Raw genomic sequence first — 16,773 nt, forward strand, 5'->3', positions numbered from 1 at the left:
ATAATGAATAGCCAAGTCTCATAGATACACAATAATCTGCTACATGAATCCAATCATGAATCGGAGAGATAGAGAATCCACATCCACATATGAGCATCCAATAAAGAGAACATCCCAATGGAAGAAGGCATCAAACCACCTAACCATGTGGAACTAATAAGGAAATACCCCCTGTGCTAGGAGATGACACAAAGTACCGCACACACTCTAGACCTAGGTTGACACCTAACAACCAAAGGACATAGACACAACAATAACCACATATACAATAATCCAAATTACATCACAAGGCTAAATTGAAAGCATAAAACTCCTAGACGCAAATCAACAAACGTGGCATAAGGAACAAGGACACATGTAGGGAAGAGTTTCATCACATGCTACCCTCACAAAGAAGGGAGTTCCATACTCCTGATAGACATGTGGAACTACAGCTCAACCTATATGAGAAATAAGGGAGTATGGTTTATCCGGTTACCAAATCTTCCTAATCTTATCCCAAAACAACCTCCATGGGACTAAACATTGAGCCTCAAAAACTCTATTCATTATCTTGATTAAATGAATTCTAAATACCCAATCCATCTAATAAATTGTTTAAGGTTATCACTTGATTACTTAATAAAAACTTTCATGAGCTCCTAGAAGTCTAGACCACAAGCATGCTTACCAAGAACCTCTTGGTAGCCTATTCTCATGTGACCTCGACCAACACATGAAATCCCATCCCCCTAGCCATGTTCCAAGACCTTAGGGTAATAACATATCAACAAGGAGGCTCATTCAAATCCACATAACAACATCCATATATAACATATTCTATTATGAAATAGTATCCAAATGCCATAGCGCCATATTTCATGAATCACCATAAAGATAACCAAGAGACTCATAATCATATAGATAACAGTAGGGCACAATTCTTCGTACTAGAACCATAAAATGTCGATAATGCTAAATAATCCACTTTTGATCACAAATACAAATTTGAAACAATAATGGGAATCTTGAAAATAGCCTCTAGAGTAAAACAAAAATTTCGAAAACAAACAAAATCAGAAAAAAGACTCAGAAAGGCCAAAGCAACCATACAGAATCAACATCGCATTCACAACACTCTACAACGCATACACAGGGTTTTATCATACATGCAACAGTTACCGCATAACATCAAATAGACTAAACAATGCATCCATGATACTCTACAACACCTACATAGTTACCATAGAACGTCTAACAAACTAACCAATGCATTTGCGACACTCTGTGATGCATACACAGTTACTGCAGAACATATAATAGACTAACCAATGATTTCACGACACTTTGTGACACATATACAATTACTATAAAACATCTAACAAACTAGCTGGTGCATTCGTGATACTCTATGACGCATACACAGTTATTGTATAACATCTAACAGACTAACTGATGTATTCGTGACACTCTATGATGCATACATAGTTTCTACAACATATCTAACAAACTAACTAGTGCATTTGCAACACCCAGCAAAACTAACGAGACACCAACAACTCCAAATGCTGAAAAAATCACAGCAAGCATTTCCAAAAATTTTAACCCAAGAATATGATAGTCCCAATCATTACACTTATAATTGATTTACTTAATTCCTTAGCAACCCAAAATTTCCCACAGACAATTTTTTCCAACACAAGCTTTTCAAAAATAAATACAAAGAAGGATAAATCCTCTGACCTGGTAATAGTAGAAAATGGACAATAAAATTTAATGAAGCACAATCCCAAATCTAAACTCCAATTCCAAATTCAAATCCAAAATCAAAATCAAGAATTTCACAATAATGAAAATAATCTTCAGCAAGCCAACCCACAACAATGCATAGAAAGCCTTATAAGTATAACTTCATTCAAAACTATGAAATATGTTGGCTAATAAAAAATAATTAAAATATAATATCTCCCCCCTACCATACCCAAAACTAAGGTGAAAATGATGTAAAATAATATTATTTAAATTGCCCAAAACTCTCCACCAATCATGAAATAGGGTAGGTAGAGTAAATAATAATTAAATAAGACAAATGAGTAAACAGAGAATAAGAATAGCCCAATAATTAAATAATCAAATGGGTAATAATATAAATGCCCAATAAATGTTAAACTACAAAATAGTATAAATAAATAAACAATTAAATAATAATATCTTCACAATCACAACTTCCAAGAGGGTCAATCATAACAAGGGGTTAGTAAATAAATAATAACAAATAAATAACCAATAAATGAATAAATAAACAATAAAGCAAATAGATAAACAATCAATAAAATAATCAATAAATAACCAACAATAAATAAATGAATAATAAATAAATTAATAAATCCAATAAATCAAACACTCAAATAATAAATATCCAAATAAACATTAAACCATCGAATAATAATAATAAAAGGCAAGAATAAAATATAAATCCATTAAATAACATTAATAAATAATAATTATCAAATAATAATAATCACACATTAATAGAAAATATTAATGTAATCCACCAATTTATTTTAATACTTAACAAACTCTATGAATCAATTAATTATTAATTTAATAAAATAAGACAAACTCATAAGGCAACCCGAATTAGGGTTGAACATACCACATGAAGCTAAACCAATGACTCAAGCCAAGACACTAACTAACAAGGTTATCAACTTAAGCCTAGAGTGTGTAGAAGGAACTCATGTCACCTCCGATCAACTTACCATTGGGATAAAGACACGCTTAGACCTGTGAGATCAGGTGGAGTCGATGTCTAGTACCTACAAACTTGCAACCACCAATATCCACAAAATAACATATACAATAACATGTATTATAAATAATCATGCAAGTGATAGAGAATCACAACGTCATATCATGCTCGTAATGAGTGGTATGACATTGTATCTATTGCGGATACAGTATTAAAAATTCACAACAATCATAGCATCAAATCATCAAATTATAATCATGAAGCAGGGTTAGCATTAGCAAGATATCATCATAAATAATATATAATGAGTGCATGAAAATTACCAAATGTAAGTCTATCCATCATAACAATCTAGAAAGTATCAAGTGTCAATATAGAAATGTCTAGCATCATCAATAAGCATCCAAACATAGATAGAGTCATAAGTATAAATCAAAACATCATCAAAGAGTCTAGGCAAGTCTATCAATTCATAAACAAAAGATGAAGTCAGGAGAGGCACTACATGTTATTTCAAGAAAATATTATCAAAAGTTATAATAAGATATCAAAGGAAAGACTTTGTGCTTTTCTTTGATTATCTCAGTTGACACTGTGGGTTACAAAGGTTATTTGAAGAAAAGTTGATAAGATAATAGTGATTTGTAAGACTTTGAGCTTAAGCATTGTTTTCTCGTCCTGGGGGAGCAACAAAGGACTTTGAGCCTTCACATAAACTTTGGTTCTTTATTCGCATTTTTCATTCAGATGCTCTAAGTTATTTCTTTGTAACTTTAAAGCTAGAATAATTATTACTGCTCAAGATTGTAAATTATTTTAATTTTTTTTAAGAAAAAGAGGAAAGAATAACATATATTCTAAAGGGAGAATAGGATGATGTACCGCCCAATTTTAGATTGGAAATCATAGTTTTTATTTTATTCTATATAAGGAGAGTAGTAAACAAAAGGGGGAGCATTCCATTATAATTAGGAGAGATTTAATGTCACGTAATATGGCTGAAACCACAATTTTGTGAACTTCCCCAGTTTACAAAATTATCAACCAACATATACCATTACATTTGAAAATAGGGAGGAATCAAATAGATCTAGCCACAAATCAGCAAGCATGGGCTAAGAGTTCTTATTAGATTTGGATGAATTGATTAAACCTTTTTCAAACTCGATTGCCAAAATTAGAGTAAAAGTGTTGGAAATAGAAGTAAAAATGCATAAATAGTAAGCTACAATCATAGGATTGAGCCACAAACTTGGATCAGAGAAATGTAAGAAAACACAGACCTACTCCCTGATGGAGCTCCAAAAATATCAAAATCATGGTGGTGGTCGCTCTAGTCCTCCGAACTTTTTGCACTCCAAAGCGGGATTGATTCGTCAATATAAATAATGCTTGTTCTGAAGATCACATCTTTGTACTTGTTTCCTACACACATATTGAAAGGGAAATAGGTTGGGAATAGGGGTTTGCCTAAGTTAAACCCCAGTTTTAGAATTAACCATGACATAGAAATGAAAGATAATTGAATTTCAATAATGGAATTGTTCTCCTTTTGAGGGAGATGTTGAATAATGACTGAAACACAAATCATATACCTCCTTGTGAAGTTTTCTTTGTCTCCACACGAGATTAGGGACAATATAGAACATGAATGTCAACTCTAATCCTTTAATATTGACTTTATCTTTGCCCCAATGCTTGAAGGAAGACTGATTCCTTTCTCACTTGAATTTGAATGCTTGATTGTTTGATGTCAAATTGATTTTATGCGTCCTCTTTTTTTTAAATGAGAGGGGAAAATCTACTTTTATACTTGCCAATCAAAAAACATATTATTTTTTCAATATGAGCAGACATGGGGCTGGATTTCCCACTCAATTTTTGAGATGGCCAAGGGGCTCAAAGCAAGGCCCTATTTGGGAGGACCAAGGCGTGGTGCCCTAGTCCTATTGAGGACCAAAGTGACAAGCCCTAGTCCTATCCAATTTTGGGGCTAGGACAAAGGGTTGAATGATGTATAAAGTCAATATGAAGATAATATTGCATGGCATGAGAAGAATCAAGTCCCAATTAGGCCTAGTGGCACAAACGCTAAGGTGAGGACCCTAATGCAGTCAAAGTTATAAGGGAGTACAATTTAATACTTTGCACATACCTATCTCGATGCCTTCATTGGATCATTTTCTTTCCATTTGATCTCCATATTGTTCAATTTGAATCGAATCATTTTATGGTTGAAATGGGCAAGGTTTATTAGTGATCAGCCATTTTTTGGCATCATGTTTGGATATGCTTTATGGGTTTTCTCATTGGAGTGGTAGGGTGATCATTTTTATTTTCCTTGTTCGAAGCTTGGCTATGATTATTGATTGGAGATCAACATCACTTTTCATTTTTGGCTCAACCTTTGAATTCTTTTGGGATCTGCAATCAATGTTCTTATAGATTGGGAGTATTGTGCAGGCGAGCTCATTTTATTGTGAGTGGTAGGTCTCGAGTTGCATTGCTTCCTCATTATCTATGTGATTGGCCATGTTTATTTGTTTGCCAAGGCCCATGTATGTGTAAGTTTCTATATTTTATTCAGCATAAATTTATTTCTTTGCAAACCTATGTAGGTACCCTCTTGTGTGGGAGGTGGAGTGTGGGTTGTGGAGGCCCCATGTGGGCCCACCACTTAGTTTAAAAGTTTATGAAAACTTTTTAATCATTTTATTTATAAAATAAAGATGATTTTTTATTCCCACAAGTAATATGCTACATATTAGGAATATTCTTTTTTTTATGTATCATTGACATTAGTATATCCAATGGAATTTTGACCCCCCTCTCATTGAGGTTTTTAGTTTTCGAGTTGAACTTTGAAGGCTCATATCTCAGGCATCCAACCTCCTTTTTCAATGAATTTTTTTTATTCGAGGTGGAATTTTTTACTCTTTATAGTGGTGTGAGTGGTTTACTATTTTGATGCATGGATTTTTTAGAAAATGCATATTTTTGTTTGTAGCTGAGTAATCCTCATTTTTGCAACTTCAGAGACTTCATTTGGGCTCATGCAGACTCCTTTTCAAGTGCCATTTTTTTTAAAGTGCATAGTTTTTTGTGTTCTTTATATTTATGCTATCATTTTGTAGTAATTGTGAGTAGAAATTGTACTTTCATCATATGGTCATTTTTGGCCTATTTTGACACTTGTAATGCTTGGATATCAGTTTGATCATTTGCATGTCATTTGAGTCTACTATAGCCTACTTTGGAGAGATAAAAATTGAAATAAGAAGCCCACTTTGCCCTTGTTTGCAAGTTTCCCATTGTACACACACTGAGTATAAAGTGTGAAATTATCATTTTTTTTATTTTTTATTTTTTTTTTGGTGGGGGGGGTGGTGGATGGTTCTTTGATTGAGTGAATTTGGGGGGGTGTATTATGCAATTGTTCATCTCTCTCTATCTTGTGCTCTTTCATTTTGTTTCTATAGGTTATCCTAAATTTCCCCTTATAACTCCAAATAATTATGCATGATGGAAAATTAAAGCATGGAGTAATCTAATGGAAAAATAACTCATTTATTACATAAATGGAACAATGACAACACCAACTGATCCTAAATTTGATCCTAATGATCAGTTGGATTGTCTCACTAAAAATTTCATGGCCCTTGAAAATTTGAGAATGTATCAAATGATCTCATTTTTCACATTGACAAATGTATTGTAGTCAAGGATGCTTGGGATATATATGCTAAATTGTATGATCAAGTTGATGAGATCAAGGGCGACAAGCTTGAAAATGAACTCACATTGTTGTATCCCTTGAAGGATATAGTAAAATGGTGAAATTAGGGTTTCCACAACTAAGTGTATGAAAACCACTAAATTTCACTTGGGGCACCTTACATTCAAAAGAGTGTTGCAATCCAATAGATCTAGTCACAAACCAACAAGGATTAGGATTGAGAATTTTGATTGGATTGGATTTTTAATAATATGAATTAATTAAACCTCTTTTGTAAATTGAATTGCTGAAATTAGGGTAAAAGTACTATAAATTGAAGTAGAAATGCATAAATAGTAAGCTACAGTTGTGGGATTGAGCCACGAACGTGGATCTGAGCAATGTAAGCAAATTCAGACCTACTCCTAGAAAGAGTTCCCAAAATGTCAGGACGGTGGTATTAGTCACCCTGATCCTTTAAAATTTTCATGCTCTGAAGGGGGATAGATTCATCACTATAAATAATTCTTATTCTAAAAATTGCAGCTCCATACCTATTTCCTACACAGAGAAAGAAGGGTAAATAGGTTGCGAATAGGGTTTTGCCTAAGTCAAACCCTGGTTTAGGAATTAATCTTGAATGAAATATTACAAATACCGAAATAAATAATGGAAATATACCTTGGATCTATAATTATTGATGATGATGCTTTGTTTCTTGAATGTAATCATTTATGTCATATGAAATAGCATGAACATGACAAAGCCCTAATCACATACACATACACATGCTTGCATATAAATGATGTAATGTTGCTCCACAATGGATGAAAAAAGAATATGTATACTTGAAGACCTTTAGAAGTGCTTGATGATGAACGCCTCAAAGCTTAAATGATGAATTTCTTGAATACGGATTGGATGGAGGCCTTATAATTCTCCTATTATTATCGAAATGAGAGGGGTGGACCTCCTTTTATACTTGCCATTCAAAAACATCTTCATTTTCTAACATAAGCTGACATGGAGATCACATTCCTACCAACTCATTATAACCATTACGAGGTCCAAATTAAGGCCTCAATTGGGAGGACCAAGGTGCCATGCCCTAGTCCTACCCTATTTAAGGACCAGAACAAAGGGGCCATGTAATGTGCAAAGAGGAAATGAGGGTATATTTGAATGGCATGAGAAGAATTAGGTCCTAGTCTATCTTACGCTAAGATGAGGACCCAAATGTGGACCAAATTATAAGAGAGTACAATTTAGGATGCTACATTTAGCCCCCACTTTAGTGGGAGTATGAGCTTATGAAAATACTCATGGTAAAGTATATGAAAGAGAGATGAAGAAGATGAGTAATGAGGAGCATATTCACAAAAAGTTTATGACATCACTAAGTTCAAGGAACCAATCCCCCAATATTGGGATATTTAACTCACTCAAACATATGCAAAGGCACACAAAACAAGACAAAAATAAGAAGGCAAACAAAATAAAAATAAGGACATAAAAAGATAAACAAAAGACAAAAGACACAAAAACAAGACATCAAGTCAACTAGATGAAGAGACATCAATATCAAAACGTTTGAAACACTAATATCATTTTGAAAAATGTCATCCTAATAACACAAGAGATCACATAAAATAGAAAAGCACGCATCATCCATGAGTTATCAATAGCAAAAGCTATGAACTCGTGAAGAAAAGAGAAGAGCACAAATGTACCATAGATGTATTTTTGTAGGTGATCTGATCTAGAGTAGGGGTGAACAACTTCAAAACAACCTTAAAAAAGTGTCTTTGTGTAGTGTCCTAAAATTGTGACACTTGCAATTTCGACTGCATTTGGGTCTTCACGATGGCGATGCAACACTGAACCTGAATGGAGACCCCAAAACCTATTTATGACACCAAAAACTGCATTTTTCAGCACCCTGGACTGATCCTCCTTGCACCCTGTTGTCCCTGGAGGTGGGACCATGGCGCCCAGCGCCCTGGTCCTTCAGGACTAGGGCACCCAATGCCCTGGTCCCCTAGGACCATGGCGCCCAGCGCCCTGGTCCCTGGCCCTATTTTTGGGCCTGGTCTCTTTTGGGTCTTGGGTCTTTATGTTTGCAAATTGGAAAATAATCTTCCCAGGTTAGCCTAAGGTCAGAAAAATCAGTCTTTTAACCCTAATTGGCAAGTATATAAACTACATTTCCTCTCCCATTTTGGAAGATGGAAAAAAGGCGGAAGCGATACTCAAAACATTCAAGCATTCAAGCATTCAAGCATTCCTTCAAGCAATTGATCATTCTAAGTCTCCATTCAAGGCCAAGTGTTGCATTCAAGACAAGGATTCAACCATTGAAGAGGAGATCACATACAACATACAACAACATTTACACCTTCGCATGTAAGAATACAAACATTCTTACAACAAGGTATTGGTACTTTATTACATTACAATCATTTACATTTACAGCAATTTCTCATTTCTTGGTTAATTCCAAAACTAGGGTTTGACCTAAAGGCAAACCCCTAATCCCTAACCCCCCAATCATCCTCACTTTTCTGTGTGTAGGTTGCAGGTACACAGCTGTAATTGAAGATCTGGAATCCTTGTGCAGAGACAAACAGATCCCCCTTCATTTCGTGGATTTTTCGGAGGACCGTGTGCACGCCGGGCGCCATCGTCCCATCAATTTTCGCTCAAATTTGCAGGACAACATCGTCTCGACATTTTACTGCTAATTCCAGGTCCGCAGCTTCATCTCATATCCCTATCTCTGTTTATAAGTGAATCTTTCTTACTTTACATGCATTCCTAGTTCAATCTTTCTATCTACATTCTTTACAAAAGAGGGTAGCCTTGTTGTCTTAACCCTTGAAACTCATTTAGAATCCAATCTTGCATTGTGTGGGATTGGATCTTGGGGGTTTCAACCCCTCTTTTGAATGTAAAGTCTCTCCTAAGTGAAAACCGTCAACCCTAGTGACCCCCTTTCTCTCTCCTTGGAGTGGTGGGGGGAACACTTAGGGTTCACTCGCGATTTTCCACTTTACATTTTGGTGAACCCGACGTGAACATCCTTTCTGATTATTCGTGGTTAGATCTGAAAATTGGATGCCTTGATTACATTTCCATGTTTGATCTTTTGCAAATTTTAGAGGTTAATTGCATAAAAACCCTAAATTTTCTTTTTAGTAATTGAGTTTGTGAAATGTTTAATGGTTAATGCTTGTTTCAGATCTATCCTTCTATTACAAATTATCAATTCATATTTGTGCATTAATTCTGAAAATTAAGTGGTTAAGTGTCAAAACCCTAATTTTTAAAACCCTCTTGATTCAACCTTTGACTGACAATTTCACTGATCAAAACACTTCCAAATCAGTTGTAACTTTGGATTCCACAACAAAATCATAATATCTTTCATCCCTGAAAATTTGGAAAAAAATTGCGAGGACCATGTGCACCCCAAGCGCCATCATCCCCGACATTTTTTCGGAAATTTCGGGAGTTAGATCTTACTGTATTTTTCTGCTAAAATCCAGAATTTTGGCTGATTTTATCAATTACAACACTTTCAAAATTAAAGTCAAAGTTGGTCTAGTGATTGCTTGGACTAAGGCTTCTAATCATTCAAAAATTATTGAAATTGAAATTTTGTGTCAAAATTGTGTTCTTACTGTCCTAAATCTGAAAAGTGTGTTGGCATTCATTCGAAATTTCAGTGCTTTATTCAAATTCTTGCAATTTGTGATTTATGAAATTAAGTGTTTAATTGCAACAACTTTGATTTCCGCTTTCAAAATTGAATTTTGCGTGAAATTGAGTCAACTTTTAAATTTCAAAGCTTGCATTGCTCTTAGTATTCCCTCTAAAATCATAAAATTCAAAATTTCAGTTTCCCTCTCTTTTTCAAAATTCAAATTTTGCATTTTCCAACAATCTTGGTAGGGTTCAATTTTGAGATTGCAACTTTAATTTGGCCTATCTACAGATCGTAAAATCACTCAATTTTTTCAGATTAGCTTTAAAATCATCATAACTTTCATCCCTGAAAATTTTGAAAAAAGTTGTGAGGACCGTGTGCACCCCGAGCGCTACAGTCCTTGACATTTTTTCTGAAATTTTGGGAGATTGTCTTGATTGCATTTAACAGCTTAAATCTAGGAGATTGGCTGATTTTACTGAAATTTGCTACCTCTAAATTCAAAATTTTCTCTCCCTCTCTAGTGCATGAGTTTTACAACAATAAGCCCTACTTACACTATTCCCGTTAGACGAAGCCTTAGAATTAAGTCTTTCCAAGGTTTAGTTACTGAGGAGATGGAACCTAATTTGAATAGCCTTTTTAACGAGGACACGGGTAATTCCTCTAATCCCCCTAATGATGAAGAAGCTCTCCATGAGGTTTCTGTAGAACAACTTGCAAAATTGGATAACCAATTTGATGATTTTCAGTAATGGATGTCTCAAGAGTATCCTGATAGTCAAGCTCTTTCATTAATTGAGGGTCTAAAACGTATGGTTCAAAGTGATAAGAATGGAATTGATATTTTGCATGGTATTGCACACATTGTGGATTCGAATGTGATGCCTATGAAGAGTTGTGCCGAAACTTTAGGTTATACACAACCTCCCACTCAAGTCAATCATTCTATTTCGTTGACAACCTCTATTGCTAGCATACCTACCTTTACATCAAACATAATGACTACTTCTATACAAGACATTCCGCCTATGATCACCAGTCATGGGGGAAATCCTTCCTCTTCAATTAACCCTCTTCCTTCATTCAATCCAACTTCTTCATTCATTCCTTCAATGAGTGTCCCTATTACATCTCCACAGATGAACCTAGCGCAAGGGGGCAATTCATTTAACCATTCCATTCCTCCTTGTAGTGCTCCTCTTTTCCAATCATCTCCTATGACTAACTATCATAGTGTCCCGCCACCTTATTCTCAATCAATACCTTCTTTCAATAACATAATACCTCCATCACAATCTAACACGTCTAATATGAATTCTTTGACAGAAGTGACCATTAACAATCTTGCACAAACTCTCTTCTTTACAGCAACAAATTGCCTCTATGAATCAATCTAAGTTTAGTGTGCCCACATTTGATGTTGCGAGCCCACTTTCTCTTGACATTGTTCGAGCTATCCCTCCTAAACATGTTGAAATCCCGCATTTGGAGCTTTATAATGGTAAAGGTGATCCTCTAACACATGTTAAGACTTTTCAAACAATATGTACCGATTTTGCTTATGACCAAAGGTTGCTTGCAAGACTGTTTACTAGAACATTAAGAGATAAGGCCCTACAATGGTATTGCTCATTGCCTTCTTATTCTATTACTTCTTTTGAACAACTTGCAAATGCTTTTATTCAACAATTTCAAAACAATATAAGTCCTAAAGTTACTTTGATTGATTTAATGCATTGTAAACAAGGTGTTAAAGAAAAAGTGACTGATTTCATTGGTAGATATAAGCATTTGTATGCTCAAATCTCTTTTCCAGTGCCTGACAATGATATTCAAAGAATCTTTATTTCTAATCTACAAAAAGATATTCGAGACAAACTTCTGTTTTCTGAGTTTACTTCTTTCCAACAGTTGTGTGCAACTCTTCACAATTATCAACTGACTGTGAGTCAAATGGAACAAGCAAATCCTATGGCTCCGAGTGATAAGGGTGATAGTAGTCAACAACCATTTGGAAAGTTTAAACCAAACAGAGAGTCCGTTAAATTCAATGAAAACATCATCAAAAACAATGTGAATGCAGCATCAGGTGTGCCTCCTATTTCTAAGTTTTTCAAGAAAGAAAGAAAGTTTACTCCTTTGAATGAATCATTGCATAGTATTATGAATAAGTTATTGGAACAAAATGTGCTTACTCTTCCTCCTATAAAGCAAATAGATCCTACAAATATTAATTCACCCTATTTTGATAACAAATCTTTTTGTCAATTTCATCGTCAACCTGGGCATGATACTGAAAAATGTTTTGCTTTAAAGGGTAAAATTCAAGATTTGATTAATAATAATACTATCTCTGTTTCAGGAGTGAATGATAAAGGCAATACATCTGTAGCTCCTCCTAACCAAAATCTTAAGATTTTTACTGATCCATTACCTTCTCATACCTTTAATGTGATTGAGACTAATGATTCCTCTTTCTCATCTGATGGTATTGTGTCTATGACTCCGAATGTGATTAACTTTGTAGAGCAGCAAGAAAACCCTAAAGAACCTTCCATCACATTTGATTCTAGTGAAACTATCAGGGCACCTGATGGTACTTTATACATAGTTGCAAAAGTCAAGAATACACCTTGTCGTGGAGTGCTTATTGATCCTTCTTGCACGGCTAATGTTATTACTGAAGAATTCCTTTTTACTTTGCAATTGAATCAAGTGATCTATGACAAAATAGATGTGATTGTGAAATTATTTGATGCATTTTCTTTTCCTGCAATTGGTTCTATTACATTACCTATTGAGGTCCATAATAAATCCCTTGATGTGAACTTTGCTATTATTCCTTCTTCCAAACAATTTCGTGTGAAGCTTGGCTATCCTTGGCTATCTTCCATGAAAGCTATTGCTTCTCCTATTCATAAATGTTTGAAATTTCCCCATAATGGTGAAGTTGTTACTATCAATCATAGTCTCTCTAAACCAGCCGAAAGAACTTCTAGCGTTCCTATTGATTATTTTTTGCCTAAACAATTCCAATCTCTTCCACCATGAAGTGATCATCTTTTCAAATCTTATCAAAAGTGGAAAACAGATATGATCCTATCTCTAAGTGAACCTAGAACACCCAAACTTGATATTCCTATCGTTCTTGAGAAGGAAGTTCTTCCTTTGAAAGATAAAACTAATGTCTTTCCTCAAGAAGATTCCCAACCCATTCCTATGGATGTGACTATGTCTATGTCTAATAAACTTTCTAAAAGTAGACCTATACCTCCTCGTCATGATGGACTTGGTCTCCTTCCTAAACCAAATTTTCCTCCTTTATATGGAGCAGTTCCTCCTCCTTCCTCTTATGGAGAGAAGAGACCTTCCTCTTCTCCTATTATCCAGCCTAAGAGACCACAACCTAAACACCCAAGTGATAAGGATGAGAACATTCCTCCTCCTCAATCTTCTCCACTTCCTACTAAGACTAGATGAAATCGTTCTGCACATGAACGCCGACGAAAGCGTTGTCTTAGAGCTCAAGCAGCTGCTTCTCAAACTTTGCAATCTCCAAAAATACCTTCAACAAGCATTATTCCATTTTCTCCAAAATCTCCTAAACATAAGATGCATGATGGTTTTGATCCTGTGCGAGTTAAAGATCCTATTTTTATAAATCTTGATGATGATATAGATGAAAATGTTATTCATGATGAAAATGTTACTTCTCTTGCTTCTGATAGTGAACATGAATATGTTGATGTTGATAACCATTTATCTAACGAATTTTCTAAAGCACTTATCCTAGCTCCTGGACAAGAACAACGTGGCTTGGAACATGAACATAGCCCTTGTTTGGATCTTGTGATAGCTCCATCTGCTGTGTTGGATGTTCCTCCTCTAGCGTGTTCCCTGCCTTTCTGAAATATTTATCAGCAAGATCGGGGGGTAGATGACGTGCTAGACTAGTTCATTAGCATAGCAGATTCTCTCCTCCTCTCTTTCTTTTGTTACTGCTTCTATGTGGTATTCTCATTCTTCTATTTGTTGTCCTTAGTGTTGTCTACTTGAGGATGATGCAAAGCATTGAGATCTCTTTTGATCTCTCTCATGTTGACTCAAAAGACACATGTGTTCCCTTCTTCTAGGTGACCTTCCTTGATTGGGGAATGAAAAACAATTATGCATACATACATATGATATACATGAATTATCATACAGCATACTGACCCCGAGGAAAGCGAAGTCACCTCGTGCTTTGTGTTTGTGTCTATTATCCTTGGGTTTATCTCACACTTGGGGGCTAAATCCTTGTGATAATGTGCTCCTTTCCCTTCTCATTTCTTATGTGTATCACTACCTTAAAGCAATCACCCCCATTGAGGTGTGTGCGATTGCTTTAACGTAGGGGGGCATACACCCCGTCTATCCCTTCAGGATACTTGAAAATCTCTTGGCAAACTTAGCTTTGCCTTGAAAATTTTTGGTATTTCTCTTGCATGACTCATAGTGAGGGAACCTTACTACTGACAGTCATGGTTCTCCCTCATGATCTTCCCTTTTACTTTGTCAATCGAAGTCGTAAGATCCTTAGTCCACTGGGGGCTTGGTGTGTCTTGCCTCCTTGATGTGGTGAAAGTCTTTCAATGTTGTTTCCTTGTACTTTACCAGAAGTATCAACGTACGCTTATACTCCCGCTAAAGTGGGGGCTAAATCTAGCGTCCTAAAATTGTGACACTAGCAATTTCGACTGCATTTGGGTCTTCACGATGGCGATGCAACACTGAACCTGAATGGAGACCCCGAAACCTGTTTATGACACCAAAAACTACATTTTTCAGCACCCTGGCCTGATCCTCCTTGCACCCTGTTGTCCCTGGAGGTGGGACCATGGCACCCAGCGCCCTGGTCCTTCAGGACTAGGGCACCCAGCGCCCTGGTCCTTCAAGACTAGGGCACCCAGCACCCTGGTCCCCCAGGACCATGGCGCCCAGCGCCCTAGTCCCTGGCCCTATTTTTGGGCCCGGTCTCTTTTGGGTCTCAGGTCTTTATGTTTGCAAATTGGAAAATAATCTTCCCAGGTCGGCCTAAGGTCGGAAAAATTAGTCTTTTAACCCTAATTGGCAAGTATATAAACTACATTTCCTCTCCCATTTTGGAAGATGGAAAAAAGGCGGAAGCGATACTCAAAACATTCAAGCATTCAAGCATTCAAGCATTCCTTCAAGCAATTGATCATTCTAAGTCTCCATTCAAGGCCAAGTGTTGCATTCAAGACAAGGATTCAACCATTGAAGAGGAGATCACATACAACATACAACATACAACAATAGTTACACCTTCGCATGTAAGAATACAAACATTCTTACAACAAGGTATTGGTACTTTATTACATTACAATCATTTACATTTACAGCAATTTCTCATTTCTTGGTTAATTCCAAAACTGGGGTTTGACCTAAAGGCAAACCCCTAATCCCTAACCCCCCAATCATCCTCACTTTTCTGTGTGTAGGTTGCAGGTACACAGCTGTAATTGAAGATCTGGAATCCTTGTGCAGAGACAAACAGATCCCCCTTCATTTCGTGGATTTTTCGGAGGACCGTGTGCACGCCGGGCGCCATCGTCCCATCAATTTTCGCTCAAATTTGCAGGACAACATCATCTCGACATTTTACTGCTAATTCCAGGTCCGCAGCTTCATCTCATATCCCTATCTCTATTTATAAGTGAATCTTTCTTACTTTACATGCATTCCTAGTTCAATCTTTCTATCTACATTCTTTACAAAAGAGGGTAGCCTTGCTATCTTAACCCTTGAAACTCATTTAGAATCCAATCTTGCATTGTGTGGGATTGGATCTTGGGGATTTCAACCCCTCTTTTGAATGTAAAGTCTCTCCTAAGTGAAAACCGTCAACCCTAGTGACCCCCTTTCTCTCTCCTTGGAGTGGTGGGGGGAACACTTAGGGTTCACTCGCGATTTTTCGCTTTACAGTTTGTTCATCAAAATGTGGGTTTCCCTCACAAATAGGCCTCATGGCTTTAAGCCTTTCAAAAGATAATTTTCTGACATATCTCTTGATTCAAGCATGATCTATAAAAAGAAAAAATAGATTTAGATGCCCTTTTGGATTTTATTTAACATATCTCAAAATTAGGGTTAGGTTCTTTGTACGAAGGGCTTCAAAATATGATTGTCCTATTTCTTAAGCTTAAAGCATGGGGCAACTAAACAACCTTTTTAACAATAAATTTCAAAGGAGACAATTAATTCAAGATTTGAAAATAGATTTGAGTATAGGGGTGGTCATTCTTCAACATATCTTATAATTAAGGTAGGTTACTTTGTATGGAACGCTTCAAAATTTCACTTGTTTGCTCACATTTACCCTAACTAGGGTTTCAGACCTGTTTGTCAAGAATATATAATAACTTTTGATCTACTCAATGAATCAAGCGAAACAAAAAAAAATTGAAGCTATATTTTCTCCTTCTTCATCTCCAATCAGTCTCAAGCCAATACAGGTCCGTATATAAGCTGCAATAGGACTGTTATAGTAAAAATCTGGAAATGGTAGCCACTAAAACATTCACAACTTCCTCAAAACTCAATGAAATTGAGTGAAAT

This window comes from Cryptomeria japonica, chromosome 6 (genome assembly GCF_030272615.1).
Source record: "Cryptomeria japonica chromosome 6, Sugi_1.0, whole genome shotgun sequence".
Classification (NCBI taxonomy): Eukaryota; Viridiplantae; Streptophyta; class Pinopsida; order Cupressales; family Cupressaceae; genus Cryptomeria; species Cryptomeria japonica.